This window comes from Mus caroli, chromosome 4 (genome assembly GCF_900094665.2).
Source record: "Mus caroli chromosome 4, CAROLI_EIJ_v1.1, whole genome shotgun sequence".
Taxonomy (NCBI): Eukaryota; Metazoa; Chordata; class Mammalia; order Rodentia; family Muridae; genus Mus; species Mus caroli.
Window position 1 is genome coordinate 65,922,237 of NC_034573.1, and position 25,464 is coordinate 65,947,700.

The window sequence follows — 25,464 nt, forward strand, 5'->3', positions numbered from 1 at the left end:
AATTCTTGTCTGAAGCAGCAATCAAGCAAATGTTTAGCTGCTGCACAGAAACAGCTGTAGTCAGAATAAGATTAGAACAGAGGGATGCTTGTTGTATGCGTATGCTCTTGAACAAGCCTCTGAAGTACTCGGCTGCTATGCTTCTCGGGAGGCCTCATTCACTGACACTTACTACATATGAAGTTGACATTTCCCTTTGCTCCTCTTGAACTGTCTGTCTGTTATCAAAAAGAGAATGAAGTACCAACTCTGTATGTTTACATGGAATTGGGGAATCCTCAAAAGATCCCATTGAGATGGAATTTGTTACAGGCTGTTTTACAGAAGAGAGAAAACAAAAAGGGTGGGGGGGGGAGAAAAAAATTAAAATAGGATTTTGTGGCTTTTGGCACTGTTGATAATTTGTGTGGAAAATAATGTTTTCCTGTGTGTTTAATCCTGTGCCAACACAGCTGCTGGTTTGGTAGCATTTTACAACAAATTAGAGGGCAGTTAAAGTGAGATTTTCCACAATCAAGAACAAAGCCAGGCCAGTTAACATGAGGACAGCTTGTTCTAGTTGCTAATGTGCTTAAAGACTTGCCACACATAATTTAAAACAGCCTTTTGTGTGAGGATGCCACAGCTCTGTGTCTGAGGGCTTGTGAGAACTCCAGATCAAGTACAGGCAGATGGATTAGAAAATGAAAAGTTAGTAGCTGCTATCTTCAGCCTTGCCACAAACAGAACTTTTTCACCATTGCTATTAATGCAGTTAGTGCTCCTCAATATTTAAATGTTTAATGGTGACAGCTAGGTGAAATGTGCAACCTGGGGGCCTGTGTCTATGGAAGGCTGCTGCAGTTACAGTTTTGCACCTGTAACAGGATTACAAGTGGCTTAAAGGTGTATTCCCTTTGCTGTGAAGGAAGCAGATGTTAGAAATATTCAGTACCCCTTAAAGGCTGATTTGAGTCTTGAGAAATTTAATTGAGGTAATCCTCTCCCCACAATTGGCTTGGTTTTTAATAGAATTCCTAAGGTGAAGTAAAATGCATTGAAAAAAGGATCATATTGGGTTCAAGTTACCTTTCAGAATTTAACACTTTCATTTGTATCTGCCATAGGAATGTAGATGCAAACCAGAGAATGAAAGAAGGAAAGGCAGTTTCTTAGAGCTACTGGGTGTTACAGAAAGCTGTGGCTATAGTGTTGACAGGTTTTAAATCCCTGAGTGAAGAATCAAAGTTTAGCTCCTGAATTCAACCATCTTCATGAGCCTTGTAAAGGCAAAGTCAGTGATGACACTTCACTGTAGATTTCCATTGCTGCATCATTGCAAAAGTTACAGAAAGCTATTACTATCCTTGAAAACAATAACTAGACATTAATACACAAATACACACACACACACACACACACACACACAAAAGCTGAGACCAAAGTTTCTTAAGAATTTTTAAACAGCATTTGGATAAAACTAAAGTAAGATAAATAGAATTTTATTTTTAAAAAAAAGGTTCAAAATAGCTCTCACTCTGTTACACTATGCTATGTTTGATTCATATCCTTTTTTCCTTGCATGGACTGTCAAATGTGAACTTCTGATCAATTATCCTTTAGAAAATGTAAATCAGCCAAATGTTTAGCATTTTAAGGTTATTTATCACAAAAGGAACTAAATGGAACTTAGGGTTGGAGTGAAAGAAGTATGAGTTCTGCTTCTTAAAACACCGAGAAACTCAATAGACTTTCACTTGCATATAGGCTCACAGTGTGTTTGTGAAACTTGTACAGTGTAAAGAACTCAAGGGTCAAGGTATTAGGCACAGAGCAGTTTGCATGGCCACAAAGTTGTAGTTGAATTTTTGGTTTTTAGATAAATGGACAAATTTGTCTGTCTAAATCTCCCATGTATAGCCCCTGCAGCTGATTAGTTGTCTAAAGAGCTTTGTAAGGTTGATTACATACGTTATTATCAACGAGAGCCATTGTACAGTTAACTAAAGTATTAACACTCCCATACTTTCTAGAAAATTGTGTCACAGAAACAAGGAATCTAAAAGAAATGAGCAAAGGAAAAAAATCAATTTGAATGGTGAAATAGGATTGAGCAGATTATGGGGCTGGTTAGACTACAAAGACACATAGAGTTTCCTAACCAGACAGAAAACTTGGTGTTGCTGAGTTTTTGAGGAGATATGGAAAAGGATAAAATTCAGGCATATTTCAGAGTTTTCCCAAAGCTAATCCCATTGCATTGTAGTACCAAGAAGCATTTGGGAGCCCAAAAGACCAACCAGGAGATGATTTCAATGGAATTGCATTAGGGTCTCCTTATTACAAACTTGAGTTTGGGCTTACTCCAGATTCTCATTGAGATGAGGTTTTATAGGGAATGGCAAGCAAAGGGTGGGGATTTCTAACCTGGCAAGCATCTAACTGAGCGGGGCGGGTAAGCATAATTGACTGGTACTAGATGTTAAAGGTGTAGGTTGGTTGGGGAATAACCTGAAAATTGGTGTTAGATGCAGGTCTTGTGGGTAATTTGGAAACTCATAGTAGACTCAGGTCTTGTTGAGGGATAACCTGGAAACTGGTGCTAGATGCAGGTCTTGTTGGGGGATAACCATGAAGCTGGTGCTAGGTACCGGCTGATTAACTGGTGTTCAACCTTAGGTCAAGTTCTCTAAGATGGACTCTGAACCTACGATCTGGTCTCTCAGCATAAGTAAACCTTTATTCAGATTTCCAACTTTTTCCTGTTCTCCATTGGTATTATTTCAAATAATTTTTCTTCTCATCCAACTTGTCTCTTATTATGGACCATATGCAATGACGGGGACAGTTCCTGACTTCAAATTATTGAAATTGAATTAAGAGATTAAAAATTAAATAAGGGCCATTAACATCAGAACAGAGAGTTTAGAGAAGGTAGGAATCACACATACTTGTAGTGTGGGTTGGATCAAGCTGTTTTCTGGAGATGGTGTCTTAGTGGATGGTAAATCTAATTGAGACTAGAACTACATTTCAGAGATCTAAAACATCCTGAGAATTGTAAAATTTAGGTAAATAGACAAATTTAAAAGACCTTGATACTATTAAAGTTGTTTATAATTCCATTTACTTTGGTTATGTACTTAGGTAAGCCATTTCTGTTACATTTAAGAATGAAGTAGGCTAAAGAAGAAAGGTTTATATTGACATGAAGGAAAGAATATTTAGATAAACATTTTCAAAATTTTATCATTTTGAATTGGTGAGATCTCATAGGCTACATGGTATTTACATGGTATTGACACTGCTCATGGCTACCATCTAGAACTTGATGATAAGACCCAGTTACTTGAGATAAAGAAACAACATGGAGAAACCATGCCACTATTGACATGGCAGCCTGTTGCCTGGTGGATAGCTTTAATAGTGAGGTCATAGAGATTAGAGTAAAGCCCACTATACTGCTAAATGGAAATAGTATTAAACTACTTCTTAAGTAATTGGTTTGATACTTATAGATTAGTGTACATTTCAAACCTCTCTAGGGAAATTATTTTTTACAGTAAATGGTGATGAACACAGTGAACATCTACTATCAATATACCAAGAATATAACTGTGTAGTGCTCAGCCCTAAATGGAATATCTATTTCACCCCCCATCCCCAAACGACTTATATATCATCATGGAAGAGGAGGAAACAAGATTGTAAGACTGAGAGGTAGTGATTGACTTCTATAAAACAGTGTTTTCCAGACATGACAGGGCTATTACATGTATGAACTCACAGATTTGCAGCCAAGGATAGATTCATTTACAAAATGACTAAGGGCAAACATCTTTATGTATCCATCTTTATGTTTGTGGTTCACAACTTTTACCTACTACCTGCAGAAACTAAGGCCCATAGAAGTACCATGGATGTGAAGTGAATTATGTGAGAGAGTTATTGACAACTATGTTGATTAAGTGAATTAAAGGTTGTAAGTTTTGTGTTTGTTTGTTTGCTTTGTTTTGTTGTTATTGATGGTCAAACCAAAACTGGGGTTGATCCTCTGTAAAGTTTTTTTGGTGTCTAATTTAGGGATACAGAGATTTTTAAAGGCAAATGCTAATAAAGGCAAAAGTCCATAAAGATATATTAAAGTTAGGTGAGGGTTAAAGTAACCATGAAATGATTATTTTGGGCATTTTAGGTATTTTAGACATAACTTCCTTTACTAAATTACTTAAATTACTTTAGTTAATATATTTGGACCATAATTAACATCATGGAAATCTTAAATGTATGGATAATATAGATGTAATTATTGTAGGAAGGGGGATAGAGAGCTAAAAATTATTTAAGTTTAAATGGAGTCACATTGGATTAGTAGGTCTAGAGCTGGAGCAGCACCCACTAGTTCCCTATCATACTGCAGGATGGTTGCATCATTTGGGCCCCTTCAATAGGCAATATATACACATATGCTTTTAGGATGGATGTTTGTTTGTCTATCATCTACATCTATCCATCTATCCATCTATCTATCTATCTATCTATCTATCTATCTATCTATCTATCTATCTATCTATCTATCTATCTAATCTGTCTATTATTATGTTGGTTACATTTTGACCTTTACAGTGGGTCTTTTTTTTAAAAAATACCTTTCACTCACTGGGATATATAAAAATGCCTGTTCCTCTTACACTCTCATGCTGTGTTAAAAAGCTTTTCCCTAAAGCCTATCAAAAGGTAAATTCCAGTCATTATAATGGGGAGGTTTAAGAGTTCTATGAGATCAAGTTGTTTTATTATTATTATTATTATTATTATTATTATTATTATTATTATTATCAGTTGTGGTAGTAGTAGTAGTTGTTGTAGCAGTAGTATCTTTTCACCGATTCTTTGTGAGTTTCACAGCATGCACCCCAGTCTAGCTCATCTCCTCATACTCTCCTATTTGCTATTTGCCTTTGAAACCTCGCAACACAAAATAATACATACACAGAAACAAAAGAAACTATAGAAGACATCTCACTGCAGAAGCTGAAGTATGACAGAGTGTGTCCCATTGTATATACCTCGGTTCTCAAATGTCCACTTGCAAATGTTCATTGCAATGAGTCTGACGTGGTTAGAGATATATCTGTCTTCTGCGACACCATCAATACTGTATTCTCATCGGGACTACTCCTGGTTTTGCTGCTGTGCACCTGTGACATGGAGTTACTGCAGTTTTGGGTTAATAGGACTGGCCACTTCACATGTCCCACCCATTTGAAGATGATGTAGATTTCGGGGTGGGCCAACTCAGAGCCCAAATCTGGGCCTGGGTGGTCTCTGAGCTGGTCATCCTGCTAGATCTCCCTTATCTGGACCACCAGAGCAAGCTCTCTATCACTTCTTCAGTAAGACCACCTAGTGCTGCCATTGGAAAGAGGCAACGTCAGCTGTCTTGTTCTCATACCCTCAGGACTACTCACCCACACCCATGATTCCAGAGACAGATCCCATGTACAATCTAGTCAAGGCAAGAAGCTCATTCGCCCAAGTGATGCAGCCTGTGAGAGGCTGGTACAGCTTTCTACTGTCTCACCCTTGGGCTGTCTCACCTGTGCCATCAGGGCTCCTCCACTGTGTTGCCCAGGCAAGGTGCAGAATCTGTTCTCCTGAATGCTACAGCCAACAAGGATCAGGGCTAGCTCTCCCACTCTCATGCCCTCAGAACCAAGTGATCAGGGTGGGGGTTAGAGGGTATCACCCCCACATACATGCCACATCACGGCAGACAAATGGCAGGGCTATCACTTCTTCACTTTTTAGCTTGGGGTCTGGAGAATCTGTGCACCCTTGACTAGGGCCAGCCTTACTGTGCTGCCCAGGCAAGGTTCAGGGCCTGGTGTACTAAGTGTTGCAGGTGGTGAGGACCAGTTCACCCATTCTTATGACCCCAGGGTCACCTCTCCTGACAGCCTCAGATGGCAAAATGGGAAGAGCAGAGGCTAGCTCCCTCTCACTCAGGCCACCTCACAGCAAAGAGGGGTTGGGCTAGTTCTTCCTTGCTCACACCCTCTGACCAGCTCACCTTTGCTTCCGCCACCAGTGGAAACTGCACTGTGCTACTCAGAGGACATTCAGGGCCCATTCTTCTCAGTGCTGGAGCTGGTGAGAGGCAGGGATAGATTTCTAGGTCATGATCCTGAGGGCAGCTTTCCTGATTACTGGGAGGTGGCTGGGGCCATGGGTGGGAGCAACACCTCTGTGCCTGTGCTGCCAGTCTAGGGTCAGACTTACTGTGATGTCCAGACAAGGTTCACTTCCTGTTCTTCTGAGTGCTGCAGTTGGTAAGGAGCAGTTCACTCACTCATGATCTCAGGGCCTGCTCATACATAACTAGCCACCAGGGCTGCCACTGTGCTGCCTGGGTGGAGCACTGTCATCAGTGAAAAATGGAGCTAGCTCTCCAGAGTGCCTCAGCCAGTATGGGGCAGGGACAGTTCTGTACAGCCCCTGGACATCCATTCCTTGGTGGTTTTCCTGATCAGGTATGCTCCCATGTTTTCTAGTGGTGATCTGGTAATATGAAATAAAGACATAAGTCTTGATCTCTGCTGCTGTGTAGCAATGGACCAAGATATGACCCTAAGTGGCTACTTAAGCTGTGTGACCTCATAATGGTCCCAGGTGGTTGTCCTGGCCACTCTCAATAGGCTACTCCTCTCTACCCTCGAGTCTCCAGTTCCATCTATCTTCATAATGTCCAAACTGCTCTACTTCTCTTTCCTTCCTATCTTAACGCCACATACTTGCACATTGTGATGGCTCTCTTTGAATGCTGACCCCTTGGCTGCTGACATCCTCTGTCCACACAGCATGGTGGCAGGTGGGTGTCTATGCCAGTCTGTGCTGTTTGTCAAAGGGCAGGTCTGCAGGTGGCATAGATGTCTTCAAATCTCTGCTGTCTTTCTCCTCCTGTGCTATGCTGCATAGTGGTAGGCAGTGCTTTGTGTGTCTATGGTCCCTGTTGCCATGGGGCAGAAGACAAGTCTGTGGGAATCTTTCAGCACCCAACATGTGGTATGGTGGCATGCAGGTCTCTCTCTTTTTCCTCCCATGCTGTGCTTCCTGGATTTGATTTTATTTAATGTTTATGTGTCTTAGGCATAAAACATCTTTGGTCACGAAGCCAGACATCATGCTAGGATGAACAAAGGACTGCCATCTGCTCTTTTTTTGATGGATATATGAACACCACCACCAATAAGGTGTTCTTTCGCTCATTGCCAGTGAGGGAGATCAGTTTTACACATAGGCTTACTTTGTCTGTTTGTCCAGTTAGTTTGTTAGGATTCTTACACTGTAGAAGGAAGTGAGAGCAAAGGAATATGTAGATAGTCCACACACAGAATGCATCATATAAGCAAACAGGAGTTCTATTTGTGAGAGAGTCTTAGTGTAAGTAAACCTGGCTCTGGTGATATTGTCCATTTCCTGTCTTGAACTGGAACAGGCTTTTCAAGGCACTGAGGGATCCAGAAAATCTCATCAACCTTGATTGCTGGTGCTGTCTGGTGGCCCTATAAGGTCCTTTCCAGGAAGGTGTCAGGACTTTTTTCTTGAAACTTCTTGATGCATACTTGGTCCCAGGATACTGAGGAGAGAACTGGAAGGGTGTCTTGAACCCTAGAATGGATTGAAGTCTGGACCTGTTTAAAAGACTGGAGATACTTTAAAAGAGATTGATTACTTATATTCTTAATTATGGAGTCTTAAACAGGGAAACAAGGTGGGTGACCTTCCAAACAAAGTCTCACAGAGGTTGAATTCTGTCTTGTAAGAGCTACATCTTGACACTAAGAAGGGCCAGGGATAAAAGGTTGAGCCAATTTTCACCCATTTTAAAAATCACAATTTAGAAAGAGTAAGCTGAATAATCCAGTTTATGCATTAGATCTGTCCAAAGATCTGAGGCCAGTGGCCACAGTAGAGTTTCCGGATTAGTTTAAGATCTTTTTTTAGCATTTGAGCTATGGACAAAGTGAAGGCTGGTCTACTAAGTTATCCAACTGTCAGGGGCAGGCTAAATCTAGAAATAATTTCTTGTAAAAGAGTCTTGCCCACTGTCAGAGCAGCCTCCCTCTTTGTAGGAAAGGCTTTTATTCATCTTGAGAACAGGGCCACGAAAAATTAACACATACTTATACCCAGCATGAGGACAGTGCATCTCTGTGAAGTCAACTTTGCATGACTTATTAGAGGCTAGGCCCTTCAGGGTAACAGTGATGATCCCCTTTTACCTCTGTCTTAGGTTGACCTGTGTACAAGAGAAACCTTCAGAGGCTACTTCAGTGGTCAACTCTCAGAGTGGCAGAATCAGGTACCTAGAAAATAACTAGTTAGTCTGGTGGCACTGTAATGAGCAGTCTGGTGCAGTTGATGCTCTTAAAGCATGCAAAGACCATAGGGAGGATAATTCTTGAGTCTTCCCCTATCTGCTATCCAGTTGTATCCTGTTTTTCATCTTGGAAGTGGGGCATTGTCCTCTTCTTCTGGTGAGTAAATGGGTTGAGGGGGGAGCTGAGGATCAGGAAAGCAACAGGAAAAAAAATGGAAAATTTAAAACTCACACTGTATTACCCAGAGTATGGCGAGAAATACTGAAAAACGTGGAAAATTAAAAATGCACACTGTAGGACCCAGATTATGGCGAGAAACCATGAAAAAAAATGGAAAATTTAAAACAGAAACCTCTGCCTCAGTGTCTACCAAAAACCTAACTGGGTCACCTCCATTTGACACAGTGACCATGGGCTCTTGGAGGCCTGAGAGAGTAGTGTCTCAGCCCCTTTATTTTGCTTTATTATTCATTTTCCCCATGTTTCAGAGGGTCATTACTTTCCTGTCTTTGGGATTGATGGACATTCATTCTTCCAGTTCATTTTCCTTACAATATGCATCTTGATCCCTCTTCAGTAGAATTTTTTGCTTGTTTGTTTATGAAGATTTTTACCTTGGACATGAGCAATATGAACAGTAGAGACCTCAGAATGAACTGAATGGAAATCAGCCAGAATAATATTTGTCAACTTACCTACAACTGTTTTTGATTCTATAATCACCATCCAACATTATGTGTTCTGATTATTTTATCCTTCACGATCTCGTTAAGCTATTTATTATCATTGGACTCTCTTAACGTGTAAGCAAACTGGGACTCAGAAAAGTAATAAACTTGTATGCAACTGTTTTTGCTGTATAATATTCTAATATGAAATAATTTCACAACTTTAATCAAAATGATCCCATAAAGATAATGAGGAAAGAAACCATACACTAGAAGAAAATATTTACAAGAGACACACATGTCTCTTTATATATTAAAGAGTCTTTTGTATATAAGGAACTCTTAAACGTAGAAGAGGTAAGAAAATCTCTATCCTGATTACAAAGTGATCAAACAACCTGCACAGATGGCAAAGAAACAGGTAAAAATGTGCCATTCCATATGTTACCAGGATGTTAAGACAAAATAATAAAATAGTATATCTACTATGTTAAAGTAATCCCAGTCCATAACAACTAAAACGCCAATTCTGTTGAAATGTGGCATAAAATGGTTCAGCTACTTGGAAAGCAGCTTGACATTGTCTTATAAAAACACTGGCCATATTGTCACCAAGACATCTGGAATTCGTACATCTTATTGCTTATCCAGTAAGTAGAGACTGTGGACTGTGGAGGCTGCTGATTTGCTAGAGGAGTTACAGCTATAACAAGCCTGGCCCCATGGTGTTGCATGGCCATCGCAGAGGAAGTTGTGCTTGTGCCAGGAAGAGGAAGGTCTGGGAAGCTGCTCTCCTTTCTATTCACTTTTACTGTGAGCCTCAAGGGCTATAAATAACAATTCAATAAAAATTAACTAAAACATACTGTGGAACTGTGAAAGACAGTCTGTTTTCTGGTTGGGCTAGGTTTAAAACCCCAGAGACCCTGCAAGGAACAGTAGGCATTTTGCCACACTCGGGGAAACCAGGCACCTAACATGAAGACACAGCTCTCTATAATTCTGTGGTCATTAATCTTATAAGGGCAACACCCAAAGTCCCTTCATAGGTAGAAGATGTGATCACAGATCCTGTAGCCTCAAGACAGCTCTCCGTTTTAATGAGGTACCTAATGGCCTGAATGGCTTAGCCAATTAAGCCCCCCTTCCCAGACACTCCTCCCTGCAAAAGGTATGTAACCTCAAGTCCACCCTGAGAAAATGGGGTACAGTTTTACTCATCACAACTCTCCTCCATGACAATAAATTCCTTAAAGCCATGGACTGTCTCTTCTCATTGGAATCCGTGGGGAGCAATGGAGCAGGTCTTCACCTAAAGAGCCGCATCTAATCTCCTGCAGGAGGCCTCTCAGTGCTCCCAGCCAGGACCTCCATCAAGCCAAGCTGCCTGCTGAGAAAGCCAAGGACTTTCTCAGCAGGCAGAGACCCAGGGGACCCAGCAGGAGCTCACTCCAGCTTTCCTCTTCATCCCCAGGCTAGATCCAGCCAGCAAGCCCCAACTCCATTCTCAGCTCTTCCAAGGCATCCAGCAGCATTTGTGGTACCCAAGAGTTTGAGAACCTGATGACTCTGTCAGTCCCCGGGAACTTCAGACTGTGCTCCCCCATCCTTGGAGCAGGGGTGCCATGGCTTCTTATAACCCATTGCTTGCCTGGTTTCCAGTGTGGGGTATGTGTAGTCAAAACTCCATTGTCTGGACACAGGGACCCCACCATTTAACCCACAATGTTCTGTTAGTTCATTGTCAAGGTTTATTGAGATGGTTAGCTGACTCTAAAGTGATCATGGTTTACACTTGGACAATTGCTTGTTTTCTTCATTATATAGATGTGGAAAAATATAATGATTTGTATCTACCTTTAGAGTAACATTAAGATCAGTTTTCCTATTAAAATTCCTCATTGTCTTCATCTCTACCCTTCTCTCTAACCTCAGGAAAGTTGGAGGGCAACCGTTTATTTAGTAGATCTTTATAAATTTTTAGCTCTTCTAATGCCTCTACTGACTTCTCTCTCCCAACTAAACATTGGTTAGTTGTTGGGAGATGAAATTAAAGAGAAACCACTTCAACTACAAAAGTAAGGTTATACATCTGAGTACTTTTTCTTTAAAAATCTACTGTATTAAATATATTTATTTTAAAAAATATATTATGAATAGCTCTTTTCTTCCACAGTTAATCATGACCAGATTATTCTGTGGTTATACTGACTTTGAACAGGGCTTATTTGATGAGAATATCCCAGTGAGTTTGTAATTAATCCTTTGTATAATAATGACAATGTTCCAGAGCCTCTGTATGCCCTGGCCCTGTGGGTCCTGTTTGCATTACTTTTGGTCCGGCAATGCTTTTGATTAACCTGTTGTAAATGCCAAGTGCACAGGCTCTGCTTTGAGTTTAACCCTGGAGCCATGAATTGCTTGTCCATTTATAAATAAAATAAAATGTGGGACATGATGAAGCTTGAGTGAACATATTGTCTGAAACTCTTGGATCTCGTTCTCACACATATGTGCCAAAGCTGTTTGGCAAAGTATAAGTTGAATGGGATGGTAGAACTGTTTACAGCCCTATGGGGGTAGGAGGGCTGAGAACTGGGCTGGCATCGTTTCTGAGTATTAGAAAATAGTAATGTCCTGAGATTTTCAGTGCATTCTTCTGATGGAGTACTCTTCCTTGTTTGCTAGTATAACCATGGCAGTAGGTTTGAAATATACTTATTAAGTAGAACTTGGAAAATATATTCAGACATTGCCTAAATAAGTAGACATTGACAGAAACCAGAAAGCAACTTTCATTTTTTCTAAGATGAAGTTTTTTCAAGCTTATCATCTTTTGAAAGGATAGTGTGTCTGGCTTACTGAATACCATATTGTAGGATGTTTTCCTCTATATCAGACTCATTTTCTTAGAATTGGAGCAAAACAGAAAAACATTACAAACTGCTAAATTATTGCCAAAAATGAGAAGCATCTTTTTAACAGCAAAAAAGCTGAACATCTGGCCTAGAATCTGCCCACAATTCTAATCTTACCATATTCTGAGTTGATAGAAAGCAGCTATCAGACCTTGGATGCCTCCTAGGTAAAGTCCAGAAAAAAATGAAGTTAAGTTCACCTATGTCATCGAAACTATTCCTTAGTTCTCATGGTTTAGAGTTCCTTGTATACAAGCTAGAATGTCAGTAAGCAATGTTAGGTGTCCCTCTTTCTTGGCTTGATGAAGGATCACAAGGACATTGACCATTTTTATCTGACATTCACTAATGGATAAACAGACCACATGAACAACCTGAGTCTCCAACCTAATGTGAGACAACACACTGTAGTTTTAAAAGAACCTCAAACATTACAAACTATTGTAAATTCTCGATGCTCCTGTTCAGAACTTGACAGTAAGACTATTAATGAAGATACCACATGTTTGAGCCAGGGTATAAAGAAACCAAGTTATTACCAACCGGAAATATTCATCCCTACTGGCTAGCTTTTATAGTACTAGAAGGTCCTATGCTCATTATTAGAGGAGAAAATGTAAGCATCAATCAAACCAAGCTGTTAACTCTGTAAGATATACTAATGATTTGCTCTGGCAAGACGTGCATTCTGGTGCCATAGCAGCATGAGCATCATAGGAATAACAAACCCATTTTTGCTTGGGTTTGAGACCCACTTCAAAAGATGTAGCCAATATCTGGGACAGTTATCAGGCTGATAACTTATAATCAAAGAGATCAAAGGTCCCAGAGAGAGCCTCCTACCATTATTCTAAATTGATATAATATTAAATTGACTCCTACTGACCAATAAATTAGATAAGCTACTCTTAGCAGTGAATGTAAGCAACACAGAGTAGTCAAAGTGAAGAGAATAAGAGACCAAAATATTCAGTCCTAAGAAAACCCATATATACTACACCCAGGCTTCATAGGCTCAGGGATCACTGCAAAAAAGGGGAAAGAAAGAGTGTAAAAGCCAAAGGTGGTGGATGACTATGAGGACACAATATTGTCTGTGCATAGCAGGGCAACTCCACATATAAACAAACACAGTTGTGACAGCATTCTGAGATGTGGCAATCATAAACCACACCAAGTCCCAGCAGAAGAGACAAATTAAGCAAAAAATTACACCCATCCTGGAGGTACTATTGGCCATTTTTAAATTCTTTGGGAAAATGTCAGGTGGGTTGGATGGAAAGTAGGAATGCATTTGGAGGGAAGTTTTTGGGGAGGGTGAATATGATTAAATAACACATTGTACTAAATTCCTAATGAACTAATAAAAATTAAAAATATTATAGTATATGTGGTTCTTTTAGAAAGTCTCTAAGCTGGTAACTATTATTGTTCAAAGCTTATCAGAGAGCCAGATATTTTAGGTACTACCTAAATCTACCTTCCCAAATCATGACAATAACCATAGATAGTATGCTGGTTATTTTCTCTCAACTTGATATAAAGTAGAGTTCCTTGATTAGAAATTGAGTCTATCAGGTTGGCCTGTGGCCATATCTGTGGAGGCATTTGTTTTTAAAAAACTATAACTTGCATGGGATGGCAGGACCCAATGAGTTGGTAGTACTATCCTGTGGCAGGCTGGCCTGCATTGTATTAGACATGTAGCTGAGGAAGCCAGGGAGAGCAAATCAGGGAACAGTGTTCCTCTATGGTTTGTCTTCAAGCTCCAGCCTTGTGTTCTTGCCATAACTTCTCTTCTTGATGCACTGTAAATTTTACAAAATATTAAACCCTTTCCTCTGCAAGTTTCAGAGAGAAGACTTGAGTTTGGTCATTCCAGAAACTATCCTTTTGTGGAGCTTCAAATAATGGAACTACAAATATCACAGACACTTTAGTATTGAATTTTGTGTGGCTATAGACACCTGTTGAAATTTTCTATGTTTTAATTCTTTGAGAAGGCAAAAAACAACCAAAAAAAATGTGCATCAATCACATCAGTTTACTATCATCCCAAAATATGTTGGATGCAAACAACATCAAACTTGGTGATTCAAACTACAACTTTTTCCTATGATATGCTAGACATTTGCATTATGACTCATCCTCTCATTGAAGTCAGAAAATTAATAGGGGTATGAAACAGCAGAGGAACATAAGAGGATGCTAGTCACACAAGGACAATTCAAGTCTTTGTTCATAATGCACTTGCTACCATTCCACTGGATAAACATATGTCACATGGTCAAACCTTAAGTATGCCAAATGGTAGGAAAACATACTTCCCCCTTTTTAGCAGGAGGCATTTCAAAGTGATACTGTGAAACACTAAGAACTGAGGCACTGATACAATTTGTTAGATAGATACTATCTTCCTTTGAAAACATGGAGTCCTATTGTATCACCTCCCACACACATTTGTGTTGGCTGATCTCACAAAATGTTCCAAAATATTTTTGGAATTAATACCTGTGTCTTGGAGAAAGGATCATGCTTCCCCAGACGCAGGTATCTAGGAGTGTACAGAACAACAGCAGCACTGTTGCTCAGAGCCTGGCAGAACCACCGGGAATCTCGAGGGAATAAATCATGAGCCTCACCTCAGCACTAAGAATCAGAAACTTTGGCACAGGGTTCAGGAATCTGTAGATTTGAATGTGCAGTTTGTGCTGGGTAGTTTTGTTTTTTTTTTTGTTTTTTTTTTTTTGTGTGTGTGTGTGTGTGTGTGTGTGTTTTCTTGTTTTTGTCAACTTGATACAAGCTACAAGTCTTAACTGATGTGGGAGGGCTATCCTATGTGGAGTAATGTTACCCTTGGGAAGGTGGTCCCCAATTGTACATAAAAGCAGACACAGAAAGTGACAAGGAGCAAGCCAGTAAGCAGCACTTTTCCATTGCTTCTCCTTTACTTATTGTCTCCAGGTTTGTCTCCTTTACTTACTGTCTGTCTTGCGTTTCTTCCCTGAATTACCTTCATGATGGAAACCCTTTCCTTTCTTAGTTGCTTTTGGTCTGTGTTCTATAATAGCAGTAGGAACCTAATTAAGACAGATGTTGGTTCTAGCTCATGGAATATTGCCATGACACATACCAGACTGTGTCTTAAGAAAGATTGTGTAAGGACTTTAGAACTTGGGCTAGAGTACCCACTGATTGTTAGAGCTTAGTGAACTATAATGGAATTTTATGTGGCAAGGCTGAGAGCAATACAGTGATAGAGGCTTGGCTTATGAAGTTTTAGAGTCCCTTATAAACTATACTAGAGCCCTTTGATAGTTTGAATTACTATTCAGTGGTTCTTGTCAGTTTGTGCTATAGAATTAGCTGTGATTAAGAATAGAGCAGCATCACTGAAACAAAATATTGTGGAAAGTGTTGCTTCAATGTCAGTACACTGAAGCTATAGTGCAGGAGGCAAAGGCTGTACCTCATGCTAACAACCAAATATGGTTATGTGGAAAAGTTTTCTTCGTAGTACAGTTCGGAAGGTATGAAGTTGTCATGAAAAGCAGCTGAGGCTTGGCATTCTGAGAGGCCAGGATAGGCAATTTGTGAATGTTGTGACTTCAGATGCCACAGGAACTCAAGCATATTGCTGATAATAGTACTGTGGGTTCACCCCCACAACAGCAGAAGCTGTGGGATGCAGCCCTCCCTAGCCAGTGAGAAAAACTGTGTTGCTATGGGTAGCCAGAGAAGTGGAAATGCCCAACATACATCTGATACTGAACTTTCACACGGTTGTACTTTCATTTTGGCTTGATTTAATTGTGATTAATCTCTGATTCTTCTATCTTGGAGAAAGAAAATGTGTCCCTTAATTTTTTATTTTTCAGAAGCCAGTTGAGTGATTTTGGATATTTTAGAGAGGCTTTGGATATTTTAAAGAAACAGAACTTTAAAGTGTTTGGATTTTTAAAGGCTACAATGCTAAAAAAGGGTGAAATGTATTATATAGTGATATTAATATTAAAATGACATCTTATGGGCAATGAGAAAGGAAATGTTTTTCTATTTTCACTTTTCCTTGCTTTCCCAAGAGATCATCTTGGCAGTTTGGAATAAATGTTCCTATTTTTATACCTACATAGAGGATGATTTTGGTTTTACTATGTCCATTTTATTCACATTGCACTGAAGGTGCTCCTGTCTGGGCATACAGAAATCTTCTCAATAGTATCACACTCTCAAGATGACAACAATTACATATTTTCATTTATCAGTTAATATATTTTTTTTGATTTTTAATATTTTTATTACATATTTTCCTCAATTACATTTCCAATGCTATCCCAAAAGTCCCCCATAGCGCCCCCCACTTCCCTACCCACCCATTCCCATTAATTATTTTATCCATTGAAAATATAGTGTTAATCCACTGTATTTGTGATATGATTTAGTAAATAACAACTAAAGAAAGATAGTTTCTTCACTGCCATCTCATTTTCAGAGAACAAAACTGTGTTTACAGTGCTGAATATCAGTACAGTATTTCAAAGATGAAAATACTGTCAGAACTCTGCACAAAATGTATGTTGGTTGTAGGAGCTAAAAAGGGAAACAAACAAACAAACAAACAAAGAAAAGGAAAGAGCAAATTGCCCCCAGCATCTCCTGCCAATTCCTTCTTGGAAGTCTATGCATTATATTCTATGTTGATAGTGTCACTTCTAATATTGAATAAAATTATTGGGACAACAGTAGTTTAAACACTGAAGAAATTTGAGTTCTTACAGACCAAGCAAGTACATACAACACAAGATATGTGTAATTCATCTTCATGGTTGGTTATGTGTTTGTGGTCATTAAGACACTAAGAGTCTCTTTATTCATTTGATTATAACTGAGGGTTTAAATCTTTGTAAGGGGTGTTGGGATGCGCTAGATAGCTCAGTCTGATAATCCAAAGAAAGGAGTTTGTCTGCTTCTATGTAAATGTCATCAATAGTCTTCAAGTTCACATTTACTCTCTTATTGGATACAACAAATGGGTGTGCCTTAAGAAGGAGAAGAGGTCCTCTACTAGCCTGGGGAGCATGAGCACTGCTCTAACTCAACACCACTTACAGACAGTCTTTCCAGTGCTGCTGTCAGTCTTTATGCGTTAATCCATAATTTAAGGATCAAATTTAGAGTCACTCCTCTCCTTTTCTTCCTACTCCAATCCATGGGAACCACTAGCTTTTATTCCTGAATGTTTCTAGAATTCACTATTTTTTTCACTCTTTCTGTCTTTATTCATACTGAGTCTAATTTTTCTCAGTTCAACCTTTGCCAAATATACTTGTTCTCCTTTGTAGTCCATTGTAATTGCTCTTCATAGCCTCGTGACACTGTGATTTCTAGTGTTTTATGCTGCCTTACCCATCCACTAGGAGTATTTCCAAAGAGAATGCTCTAAATGACTTGGTGGATGAACGCTAGGATACACAAACACACATTTATGAAGAAACGAATGTGTATCCTCACTCAGTGTGAGAGGTGATGGGATCCTTATTCTTTGCCTGTATGTGAAGACGACGTAGCCAAGAAAAGAGAGAGAATGGATATCACTGAGGAGTAGATGGCAATGTGTTTATGAACAAGCCTAACTGATTATAGATAATGCCATCCAATTTTAATCAAAAGTAACTCTCACAAAATGGAGGAAGTGGTATACCAAGAAATGAGAAAGGGCAGAACTTGAATTTTTGTCTTCTGTGTCCTTGATGCAAGCTCTCTATCAGACATTATGAACTAGAAGCTATGAGGACTAAATTAGATTTAACAAGTTAGCAAATAGCGGAAGTTATCAGGATATTTATTTTAATTGTTATCAAATATTTTCTAATTTTATATTCTATGCTATGAGATATTTCTTAACGATAATTGCTAGGTTCAAGGTGTCTCCCCTACCCTAGTTCCCCCTCAAAACTGGCAGTGCTGCTGACAAGGGCAACACCCTAAACAGAAAGACTTTGGCTGAGTAAACAAGGGTTTTTATTGGGTTAACAAGCCTAAAGGCTGGTTTTTGTTTACAGGAACCTCCCTTAATCCAAACTCAAAGGTCAGCCATCTCAGGGTAAGACATCTAGTTCCCTGTCAGTCCAAATAAACTGTATTTGCTCAATGACCCTCACTCTACTGACATAAAATCAATGACTCCCCAACTCTGCTGATATAAAATATGTTTACTTTCCCTTGGTTTTCCTCTTATCTCACCTCCCAAGAGTCAGCCTTGGCAGCTTGATCCCAAATAAACCTTTCCTTCTACTTATGGAACGGTCTAGTTAGGTGGTTTCGTTGGACCCTCACTTAGAATAATGTAATAAAAATAAATAAGATGTGACAAAAACAAATGATATTTGATAGTTATTTTTTACATTGATCGAATATTGCATGAAAAGCTAGCTCATAGGGTATTGGAGGCTCCTCATCATAGCATGCTAAAACATTGTCTATCACAGCTCCTAGTCCTAGCTTACTGATCAATACCCGTCCCTCCTCTCACTAGATTCATCAGACATCCCTATGTCTTGGGACATGTTCATGAATCACTTCATCTTTCTGAGTCTCTCTCTCTCCTTGTCCTACCATTAAAAGCAGCACTAGAAAACCATTTTTAAAAAGAATTTTATAATATTTGATTGTTATATATTGATGTATTATATAATTGTTTTTCTGTCTCTATTATTTTACATGTAAGTAGACTTCAACCTTTCCAACAGTTTTAGAAAGAATATTTTTAAACTGTCCTGTGCTATGCTTCTCACACTCTTTCTTTATCTCCTTTTCTTCTTTATATGACTGGCTTACCAAAGTCATAAACAAACCCCTGGGCTTATGTCACTGTCCCATCACAACATCTTAAATGCTGGAACTATTGGCAGACACCTTAGTACACTGCTTCTGCTTATTTATGTCTTTATATTTTCTTTGAAATTCTGGAGATTATTTGAGTGGCCCTAACATACTGGCCATACACTCTAGCACTGAACAACATATTCACCTTTTTTAAAAAAATTTTTTCCGTGGCTAGAATTTAATTTTTTCTCATTAATGTGCATACCTCACTCTAATCAATATCAGATTTAGGTCCAAGTGGATCATGCAGCTCATTTATTCTCATCCCATATCATTCTAGAATGTTCAAATGCTCAGCCTAAAAAAAAAAAAAGAATATATAATCTAACTGTAAACTTTTGCTTTATACTGCTTCTTTGTATATATCATCTCTTGTAATTCCTCTACTTTACACTTGCTGCTTATAGGGTTCTGTGGACTGAGAAGAGAAAAATAGAGAGGTTACAGGAGTGGTTCATGACTAGTCTGTACTTGGGTTGAGATGGCAAAGCTGAAAGAAGATGGAAGCTCCAATTTTAGTTGGCTAAATGCAATGATTACATAAGACACAACTTGTGACACACTAAAGTAATTCTTGGCAATATTCAGCACTAATCTCTTTAAGCAATGACAGGCATAACCTCTGATGTTTATGAAATGATAATGTGAAATGACATTCTCCAAGCATAACAGTTATGACCATCTTTATCAGAGCAGCTGTGACTACAGTTAAGAGAAGTTTAGATGTTATTTGATGAAGTTCTTCCATAAAAGAAGGGGTTTGGAAGGTCACCAGACACTTACTGGATATTTCAGCCACTTCTCATATACCTCCCCACTAGCTGTATATCAGTATGCTCCAGCTGAATGCTGTCTTTGGAGGAGATACATTGAGAGAATTGAAAATCGAATGAGCTGTACATCTATGTAGCTATAAGAAATTCTCACCTGTGTTGGGTGATTTTTTTCAGGGATGCAGCTTTTTTGGGGTCACCCACTCTTCTGTAAGTAATCCCTCAGCCATACCCTGTAGCAATCCAAATATACTCATTGGTTTGCCAAATAGGTCTTGGGTAGAATTGCTAGTTTGTACTCTTAGTTGTATCTTTGTGTGCATAAATGTTTATGTCTACGTAACATTCATGAAATGATCTGTGTGTACTCCAGTGGGTATTTTATAGAGATCAACTGACTCAATGACCACAAAATCCCAGTAAGGCTAACTCTCTCACAATTCTCACATTACCTCAGAAGAAACATAAAAGGTTGAAGTAGCTCACCCCGGTTGTATACCTGGTTGACCATCACATGAAGCAAGGGTGCTTCGCTCTGCCAAGGCATGGCCTATTTTCCTTGATCCTTCTCTCCTAGGGGTTGGACATTCTTTTCCCTCCTGGACCTCTGCTTTTGGCAACACACACAGTGATGTTCTAGTTGGCTTCAAACCTATAATCTGATAGAGAGATCCTCAAGGCAAGGCTATATTTGGTGATTATTCTAACCTTAGGGAATAGAAAATCATCAAGTTCAAGTAAAATATTCATACTGGGCTAAAATTTTAAAATTATCTCTGTCTGTCTGTCTGTCTGTCTGTCTGTCTGTCTGTCTGTCTCTATTTTTCCAGTGTTACTTATCTCTTCAAATCTTGGTTTTACATGAAATTGAAGAAAGTTGAGCTCCTGAGACAAAAATCATTTGTTCAAAAACAATGCCTTTCAAGTTTTCCACTGTAGAACTCCACCTGCTGTCTCTGTAGAGTTTGAGTCACTTTTCCTAATCAGCCATGGGGCACTTGCAGTCTCAGGGAACGGAGAAGCTAGAGATCACAGTCTCAAACAATGGTGAGTATGGTGCGTATAAATGACCAGGGAGACTTTGTCAGAAAACAACTCATTTATTGAAATGGCAGGGCTAGTTTTTACAACTTGAGTCAGACATAATGGGAGGAAAAAAGATAAGAAAGAAGATATAGCCAGTTTTCATATGCAGACCTGATTGAAGAGAGGCACTGTTAATGACACACCAATTAAAATACCAATGCATGCAGGAGGAGAAGGAGGTTCTAAGCCTATCAGATTAGCAGACTGCCAGTCACAATATTTCTGAGAAGTCAGCTTTCTGGCAGGGAAACAGAAGCCTAACTGGCTTTATGATTACATGGCCTTTGTCTCTATGGCATTGAGTAAGGCATAAACCTGGCTTGGGTAGGGAGTAGTCCCACTCCTGCCATGCTTTCTAAGAGCTTGTCTTGGGTATGGGCAGTGCTTTAACATCCTTTATCTGGCTTGGGAACCTACAATAGGGCAGTTACAGGTGGTGGACTTGGGATGTTCAGAAATGAGGTGGTTAAGGTTTTGGCCTTAGCCGGGCGTAGTGGCGCACACCTTTAATCCCAACACTCGGGAGGCAGAATAAGGATGTTGAATATTTATGTAAGTTCTTCTCACCCAATAGAGATTCCTCTGTCAAGAATTCTATGTTTAGATCTGAACAACATCTTTATATTGGGTACTTTGGCTTGCTGATCTCTGATTTCTTGAGTTCCTCATATATTTTTGATACTTTCCTTCTATTAGAAGTAGGGTTGGTAGCTGGGCGTGGTGGCGCAAGCCTTTAATCCCAGCACTTGGGAGGCAGAGGCAGGTGGATTTCTGAGTTCGAGGCCAGCCTGGTCTACAGAGTGAGTTCCAGGACAGCCAGGGCTATACAGAGAAACGCTGTCTCAAAAAAAAAAAAAAAAAAAAAAAAAGTTTTTGGCCTTAATTTTTCAACCAGATCAGAGGGTAAAGGGGAAGGTTAATCAAGAGCACATCGTATAAATCCACAGCGCAAGAATGTATCCTACTTCAGAATTGCCATGAAAGCACTTTATACTGGAATCAGAAAGCATGGCTCAGTTGGAGCTATAGACCTGTGATATGCTTTAGTTCATGACTGGGCTTGAAAAATAATATCAGGCTATAGCTAATTAAATGGGTGGTATATGCCCTCTTTATACATAAACCACAAGTATGGAACTTGCTTCAAATCCTTACTGTCTCTCAGCTCTAAGCTGCAGAAACAGAAAGGAGGCTGCTTTCATCTTTCTTTCTTGGGAGCTAAGAAAGGAAACAGGCAACATTGTATGATAGGAACAAGGCTTATGAGAAACTGTGGTTGCTTCTTCTCTCCATGCTGTTATTTTAGTGAAGGGGTAAAAATAAAACTTGAAAGTTGATTCATGAATGCTATGATAGGTTATAAATTTAAGCCAATGAGAGTTATGCCTCTAAATGTCCTGAGGAGGATGTTAATTTTGTGACTTTTTATCATTATAGCAAGCTATATATTTTTCCTTTAGATTTTTATTTTATTTTAGTTATTTTTTGAAGGAAGAGATTATTTAGCTTATGGTTCCATCATGGCAAGAGGAGCATGGCAGCAAGAAACAGGCGTGAAAGCTGGAACAGGGTGCTGTTGCTCCTATTTTGAAACACAGGCACAGAGCAGAGAAATTGTGCAAATACTGCAGGTTTGTAAACTCTCAAATGATGCCTTCCATGACATATTTCCCCCAAAGTTTATACTTCTTAAGCTTCACAAAACAGCACCACCAACTGGTTTAAAAAAAAATACACGAGCCTATGGGAGACATTGTTGTTCACATCACCACATCATTTCATTAAAAACAATTTTAATTTAGTTTTTTCCCCACTTCCTATAGATGTTTAATTCATTGGCTTAAAAAGAATATTTGTGAAGTACTCATATTCTTCCTTACTCAAATCAGCATCACTGATTATAGGAAGGTGAGTGTTTGTAATTCCTTTAACTCCTTATCCTTGTTTTCTACTCAGCTTTCCAAAACCCTGTAAGAGAATCAGAGAACATGTCTGGCTTGGTTTGATTTGCACCCTCACTGAAATAGTTGATTATATCCATAGCCAAACCCATACTCCAAAACCAGTCCATTTATGAGTGCCATAGTAGCTTCCTATCCAAACTTAATTGCTATTTTAACACTGAAGAGAAATCCTTGTGCCATGTTTGTAAATAGATGTTTTCATACAATATAGTCTGATTATGATCTCCTCTTCCCCAACTGCTAAAAGATTCTTTCCTTCATCTAAACACACAATCTTGCCGTGCTACTGTCTAGCTTCAGTTTTCAGACCCAATTAGTGATTTTGAGTGACGTAATCTTGAGATGTTTCTATGTTTTAGGACTCGTGGTTTAGATCCCTGGAAAACTAAATTTCTTATTAGTCATGTTATTTTTGGATTTTTACTGCTTATGATATATACTATAATTAGAAAAGTCTAATAAAGGTTCATCCTCATAGATAAATTTAAATAAACCTAACTATTTGTGTAGCTTACTTGTTGGTTCTATGAATGCTTACTCTTACAAAGAAGAGTTACAGTGTACCATTAGCTAAATGGTGCTTACCTATTTTATTTAAAATTTGTGTGTAAACAATCTGTTTGATGGACAGAGGGTTCTAGACTAATACTCTTTTAGTCTTTGTTATATGATTTTACAGCTACTTTACACTGGATAGCTGACTTGACTACATGATTTATTTTAGCCTGAGATGTCCTATAGCAAATATGACATAAGCAGTAGCTTAAATATTATTTGAGATATTTTACTTGTTTTCCTAAGGATATGGTAGTCTTGATCAACTTTAACAAGCTGGTCTCAGAACACAGTCTAGCTGACTAGGATTATACAGACATGAGTGAACCTGCCATAGATCAGCAGATCAACATCTGTAAGTAATGTTTCATCAAAGCAAATTTTCATTTGTGAAATACACTGTGTTTAATTTACACTATTGTGTAAATAGGAGTAGATGCTTCTCCCATGAACTCTCTACCATCAGAAAATAAGGAGTACACTTTAGTACATAAGACTCATATGTAGGTGTTGAAATTTTGATTAAACTCTAGTGTTACAAGGCTCAGTCATTTGCTACATCCTTTCATATGTCTAATTTTTATTTTGCACAGTAGCAAAACTATCTATTTATGAAAATGGTGTGGGAGTGTTGACCATAACCTTCCTCTGTCCTCTTCTCCTTTCTTGTTAGAGATTTGGCAGTTGGTCATAAGTATGAGGTAATCTTGTGAGGGAGATATCTAATTCTTCATCTGAAAATGTACTAAAGGCAACAGCATTTTCTGATATTCATGAGCAGGGCAGAAAGTCCCTGTAAAAAGCAGCCTGCCACTTGATAGTACATCTTGCAAAAGCTTCATCAACAACCCTCATTACTGCCAAGAAGCACTCTATCTCTCTAGAATGAGGACAAGTCATCTCTCAGCCCGATTCAAAGGCTCCAAGGCGACAGCTTCACAAACCAAACATTTCATTTCTGACTCTAGAGGCTTTTTAATTGTTTTATTATATGCTCCACAATCTGTTCCTAGTCTGTTCCTACAGAGTTAATGTTGACTGATTAGAGCTTAGGACCTGTGTTTGGAGCAGTGAAGGCAGAGATGGAGTAAGTTACATCACAGTGGTACTTTCATGGATGTAAGAGCCACTCTTCCATAGTAAACTGTGATATCATCTTAGTTAAGGTAGGTAAAAGTAAATATTGCTTGCATAATGCTAGGCTGGTGAGGAGGCTCAGTTGGTAAAATCACTTTGCAATAAACCTGATGACCTGAATTTGATCATGGGACTCACATGGTAAAAGCAAGGAATTAATCCTTGCAAGATTTCCTCTGAGCTGCACATTTGCACTGTGTGCATATCCACTCACATGCGTATATGAAATGAATCGTGTCAAACAAGTAAAAAAAATAAATAATGCCATACAGTAGGTGACTAGAAAGCTATTGTATTTGCATAGTTACTTACATGGAAGTTGTAAGCTTTTCTTTAAGAAGGCTGAGTACAAATGTTTGATGTTTACCATTTTTATAGAACAATGGAGATGTTACTGATGAGTAGGAAGGAAGCATGGGTCTTTGCTGATAAAAGGTTGCCAAATGTCAGTGATGGCCCTTTCAAGCATAGAAGAGATAGTAGCAGCCAACACAATTGTCTTTAAACACATTTCGATAGTATTGGAAATTTAAATTGCCTGACTACACTCTATATGTGATATGTGCATGCATTCTTATCCAGGTCATCCTCTTTCAGTTGCTCTTCCTTCAGCCTACTGACTATAAGGTGGCTAGGTAGAATGTGGAGACATACGTGGTTGGTCTCACATGAAGCTAATAACTGGGACTTAAGAGCAACGAGTGCAAATTTAAATTTACTATCTCAATCTCTGTTCTGCACAGCCTTGGATAGCTCAGAATTTCAAGAATTTCAGCTGTAAAGTGGAAAATGGAAAAGTAGAAGCTAACATGACATTACAAAGAACTGTTGCTATTCACTGTTTCTATTCATAATTGCTAGCAAATGACAATGGTCTAGATATCTACTTGTTGATCAATGGATAATGAAAATGTAGTACATTTTCACAATGGGATATTGCTCATCTGTTAAGTAATAAATGAAAATTTTCATTTGCAATGATGAAGGAGTAAATGATGGAGCTGGAAACAGTGTTTCTGAATTAGGTCACCTCTGGAATAGTATAGATACTTGATGAGGATGTACGTCCTGTCTTTCCCTTGTTTTCCTCATGTTTTAACGTCTAGAGAAGATCA